The following is a 6,126-nucleotide window of genomic DNA, read 5'->3' as shown; positions in this document are numbered from 1 at the left end:
ACGCGGCATACCCAGGGGCGCGAAAATTTCTGGCACCCTTGAAAGCTTCAACACGCCGTGTAGGGCCTGTAATGACATCGCATGGTTGCCATTACGGTACCCGTAAGGAGCTGCGCCAGTAAAATTACATTACTTTCAAGTTTGAGCTCTGACATTGTTTTGCCCTAAATATTTTATCCTAAATATTTTTAGACTGTCTATAGTCTAAAAAGATTTAGGATAAAGGACATGCACTGTGAATTTAATGGTTCATGATATTTGTTTATGGGACGCCGTTCTCGAAATTCTGAGGAATAATTTAGCCAGAAACTTAAGACCTGGTATGAGCTACTTTAGCGACAGAATAGTGCAGCAAAAAGTTCGGCAGCATGTTACACTACTATAACACATGATGGCGAAAGCCTGCTGCACACTTGGTAACGTCCCATTTTGCCTCGTTGCGTTGCTGCTTTCGCAGTTCGGCTTCTTCGGCTCATTTTTGATGCTTAGCTGCGGCTTCGCGCGTTCGTATAGCGAGGTCAGACTCGCGCCAACGACGTTGCTCTTCGACTTCATGTTGCACTCTCTTAGCAGTGGATTGAAACGCACGTTGTTCTATGTGTTGTATGGGGGATTTCAATGAATGTATGCCCTGTTTGCTTCCCTTTGTTGAACGCTAGTAGCCTCAACTTCACGAAGGTATGACCTGTTGCATTTTTCGCTTGCTTAGGAGGGTATGAGGCGTTGCTGATGAGGATAGATTTTGTACCATTGGACCGGACGACGCGTCTTTTCTCAATATTATAATTTATAACTTCTCAAATATTATGATGAGATGAAAAGTGTCAATGAGAAAATTGTAGAGCGACATGAAAAATTCCTGATACGGCTTTCTGCTGAATACATGCTATATAGAAGTGTTTTTCCGAGCGTGAAAGAATCCTGAATATGCACGCAAAATTGCCGCGCGACTGGCCGCTCGAGGCACTTTGCGTGTATTCGCGGGATTCTTTCACGCTCGCAAAAACACTTTTATGTAGCACGTATTGAGCAGCAGAAATCCGTATCGGGATGTTTTCATGCTGCTGTATGATTTCCTCATTGACACTTTTCATCAAATTATAATATTTGAGAACTTGATTAATTAATTAAGACTAATTATGTAATTACACGGAATGAGAATATAGTTTGAGTGTCCCCAAGTGACGGCAAAAAAACATTACCTTTGTTCTGTCCAGTTACGTGGCATTTGCGTATTTTTAAACTCTGGCTAAAGTTAGCTGCGACACTCTGTATAGCATACATACAGGCATTCGCTTGTACAGTCGGAGCCTCACGGCAACGCTGGCGGGGACGACGACGGCGAAAATTCGCTTGGAGTGTCACATAATTGCCATCGCAATAAAAAAGAACCCGGCAAATGAAAATAGTTTGGCACAACTTGAAGAAATTACATATACTCCCCTGAACAAATTTATATGAACCAGGTTTTCGGCGATAATCTTCTTCTCCCTCTGTGAATGTAAATTTAAATTGAGGACTGCAGTCCGAACTTGGCATAGCAAAATTGCCGGTGCACTCGCCAGTTTCAATTTGTGTGCTTAATAACGAAGAAACTATTTTTTTCCGCTGCACTGTGACCCATGTACTTTTGCTCGCGGATGTACATGGGTATGTCACGCGCCTATTTTCCTTGAATCTTGCTTTTCAATAATTTAGGATGGATAGAAGGTAAGAGGCCAACCGATGACGAACCGATGAAGAGGCCAACGATAACAAAACGGCAGATATATATCTTCTAAGTCTCTCTTTCTGGTAAGAGTATTGGTTAATTTGCAGTCGCCGTACGTTATATGACGTGATAAGTTGCACACGCTAGACAAAACCAACGGCTCTCACATGCGTAAGGTCTGGTAACACACAGCTGCTTATTCAAGCAGCAGTCACAACAGCGAGCATGCTTCATGCGATCGATACAACGGTTAAAGGTCGAGGTTATATCTAAAGACGAATTAAACAATATAAGAAAAAACCCGGTGAAGGTGGTCACATAAATGTTATATAAATATAATTGTTAGTTGCGACAATGCTAGCAAATTTCAGGCCTCTCAAAGGAACACTGACTCATTTTCGTAGTTATATAAGCTTTACGCCGCGCTTCTCTCATGCAAAAGAATGAGGCAACAATTACCGAGGTTGGGAAACAGTTTAAGATATTTTAATGGGACCAAGGGTTTTATATGCGTTCCAGAACGGCGAATGTGTTTTAGTAACGTCTACCGCAATACACAGCTGTATTGCGGTGAGATTATTTAGCTTCCGAAAATAAATATAACACCCGCGAACAGAGGCCGCAGGAAAGCACCTAAAATTGTACCAAAGCTGGAAGCTCAGGATTTCCAGGGCACTCGAGGGGCAGCGGGCGGATCAAAGCAGGAACCAAGACTATCCTAGGGTTGGGGACTTGGCGAGCCTCCAATTCACGGACCAGTCCGTGTTCTAACTTTGATGTTTCCGTCGCCCCTTTGGTATCCCAGAGGCGCCGCAAAAGTATACTAATGACACGTAGTTTATGCTCCGCATTTTCGCAAAATCTCACTTCCCTTCACCGCAATACTTTGTGTTTGCTTCATTGCGCTACCCGAGTGTACTGCGGTGGAACTTACTAAAGCAAATCCGCTTCTATGGAGCGCATATAAGAACCAGTTATTTTAATTTGATACTAAAGTAGGTCCCAAGATACCGCCGTGGCGTGACCGACATTTATTGTGACGTAATGACACATCAAAATTTGCTGACGTCGTGCAGCAGTAACGCTAAGTGTGAGGGCGTTGCTCATACAAAGTAGATAAGAGTACTGCGTGCATGTCTTCTGGCTGTGCTCGCACGTGGTAGCCACATTGATCGCAACAACAAAGCGAGCCAATGTACCATGAAGTCATGACGTGTTCACTTCCTTGGTATTGACTGAAACTGGTTCCATGAAGCGAGTGTTACAATAAACTAGATAGAGCTTTCTGACACTTGCCTGTATGCATGCTAGAAATATTATGGTGTGGATAATTATTTAAGGTAATAAATAAATAAATAAACAAACAAACAAACAAACAAACAAACAAACAAACAAACAAACAAATAAATAAATAAATAAATAAATACATATCAAGTAAGAAATATCATATCAGTACTCCTTTAAACGCAGCAGAGAAGTTCACGAGCAGGCCAACTCTTATGCCAGGTGGTCCAGAACTTGATCAATATTTCTGAAATTTAGTTTTCCAGTTTACTTACAAAAAAAGAAAAGTGATTCACTTTGGTCATTAGCGAGGTTGTGCAAATAATAAAGAAACAATAAAGCATCACAATATACTAGATTACAGATGCTCAATTTCAAGGGAACCGATAACGCACTGATAATTTTGCCGCTTGCTAAGTACACGGAATCCTGAAATGAAATACTAAGGTGTCATTGAAATCGTTGTCACATTTGTTTCATGAGCAAAGGGACCTGAATTATTTTTCGGCTTCCCATACCATATAATACTCAGCGCTTCATACCCAAGTATGTTTTGAATTCCGCGCGCGCCCTCCACAAAATGGGAAATGTCCTAGCAGATGCTCCTGATGTACAAACTAGTATGCACAGTGTTGTGCCGAGTGCACTCTAGGGCTGCAGAATCAAGTTTGTCACTGTAGCTCAGATTGCTCGGGCTCGCTTTTGCGAGCTGTCCTAACGGTCCTAGCTTTTAACTAATGAAGCGTTTCACGGATGCATGGATGGATGTCATGAGCGTCCCCTTTGGAACGAGGCGGTGGGTGGCGCCACTAAGCTCTTGCTATTATACTGCCTAATGTCCTACATAGGTTAAAAAAGAAAATAAAGAACAGAGAAAGAACACTATGAACTCTTACAACCAAATTTTTTGATCCGCTATTGCGAACGTTGCTTTTGTACTTCTTCTTTTTGTCGTTTCCCTACTTTTCTTCCACCAATCCTCCATTCGCATCTTACTAATGCCTATTGCGGACATGATTGCTTTTCCACTGCTCTCGCTGAACCCGAGGGTTTCAAGGAGGCCAGTGGTGCCTAAATCGACCGCTGGCCACTCAGAGGATGGAGCCCGCCACCCAACGGCAAATATGTAAACGATACTCAACGGGGTTTCACGCCGTGTCCACCTGAAGGCAGCACAAGACTCCCCACCTGCAGAATGCAGCCACGGCGTCTCATGTCCGCTTGTCGGCTGCTGCACAACAACAGATGCGACATGCTCTTCTAGCGCGGTTCTTTAAATTAGTACGCTTTTGTGCTTATTAAACGAAGCAATGCATGTTTGAGGAACAATTCGTGCCACTATTATAATTCGATGCTTCGATGATTTCTGTATCGTAAAGGAACACCGAAGAGCATGCCTAAACTAGTTTTCGCTGTAAAGTGTTATTTGAGAACTTCAGTTTATTGTTTTCGTGGGTACACGCTTACTGTTACCGAAGAAAACGAAGGTCAAATTTGCAATGTTTGAATTTGGTGGCGGGAAAAATAAAGTGTTCTATCCCGTTAATGTCGGTTTGGTGTTGGGAACTTTCTCGAGACATACCAGGTTGTATCTTCTATTCTTCGAGAATGCAGTGTTGTCCTCCTTTAGCACCTCAACAATTCAGTATATCTGCACAGTTTCTGCCAAGATCAAAGACATCCCGGTGGCATCCTCGTGACAGAACTTCTGCACAGCGTTGCTCGGGAGGAATGGAGTGCATAAAGAGCGAGTTGCATGAGATTATAGATGTGATCTTTGTAGTGAATATGCATAAAAGGTCGCAAGATGTCACACGTTCCAAATACAGGTTGAAATCAAACACAATTTTAACCATTGCCGTTAGTTGCATAGCATTGAATTAACCGCTTGACCACAGCTTCTCTTCATCGCGGATTCAAACATGTGCGTTTATCTGCATAATATTTAAATGCGAAGAGTACTGGGGGAGTTGAATCAGTTTTCTTGTGGCGGGTATCTGGCATGGCATCTCACGCGAAACATGAAAATGCTTGACACGTGCTTCATGCGTCAATTTCCCTGATACCTACGCGCTGACAGCTTAATCTTGAATAAAGGACTCCTACACACGAGCCGCATCTGTCATATATATATATATATATATATATATATATATATATATATATATATATATATATGTGTGTGTGTGTGTGTGTGTGTGTGTGTGTGTGTGTGTGTGTGTGGACCCACAGGACACACACGTCGCAAAAGTCTTAATTGTTCGCTGCAGAAAACTTCCTCAATATCATCATCTTATTTAATGTCCACTGCAGGACGAAGGCTCCAAAAAACCCCTGTACTGCGTCAACGGATTCCAACTATCGCCCGAAAATTCCCTAATCTCATCATCCCACCTTGTCTTCTGCCATCCCCGACTACGCTTCCCTTCTCTTGGTACCCATTATGTAACCCTAATGGTCCAACGGTTATCTAACCTGCGCATTACATGACCTGCCCAGCTCCATTTCTTTCTCTTAATGTCAATTAGAATATCGTATATACCCGTTTGCGCTCTGATGCAAACCACTCTCTTTCTGTTTCTTAACGTTATGCCTAGCATTCTCCGTTCCATCGCTCTTTGCGCTGTTCTCAAGCTTCTTTGTCAGTCTCCAAGTCTCTGCTCCGTATGTCAGCACCGGTAAAATGCACTGATTGTACAGCGTTCCTTTTCAATGATAAAGGTAAGCTTCCAGTCAGGAGCTGACAATGTCTGCCGTATGTAATCCAGCCCATTTTTATTCTTGTATGAATTTCCTTCTCATGATCAGGGTTATCTGTGATTAATCGAGCTAGGTAAACGTACACCTTGACAGACTCTAGACGCTGACTGGCGATCCTGAACTCATGTTCGCTTGCCCGACTATTCATCAGTATCTTTGTCTTGTGCATATTAATCTTGAACCCCACTTTTACACTCTCTCTGTTAAGGTCCTCAATTATTTGTTGTAACTCGTCTGCAGTATTGCTGAATAGAACAATGTTATCGGCAAACTGAAAGTTGCTGAGATATTCGCAATCGATCCTTACTCCTAAGCCTTCCCAGTTGAACAGCTTGAATGCTTCTTCCAAGCAAGCAGTGAATAGAATTGGA

Source organism: Dermacentor variabilis, chromosome 5 (genome assembly GCF_050947875.1).
Source record: "Dermacentor variabilis isolate Ectoservices chromosome 5, ASM5094787v1, whole genome shotgun sequence".
In the NCBI taxonomy this organism is placed as follows: domain Eukaryota; kingdom Metazoa; phylum Arthropoda; class Arachnida; order Ixodida; family Ixodidae; genus Dermacentor; species Dermacentor variabilis.
This window is presented reverse-complemented; position numbering follows the sequence as displayed.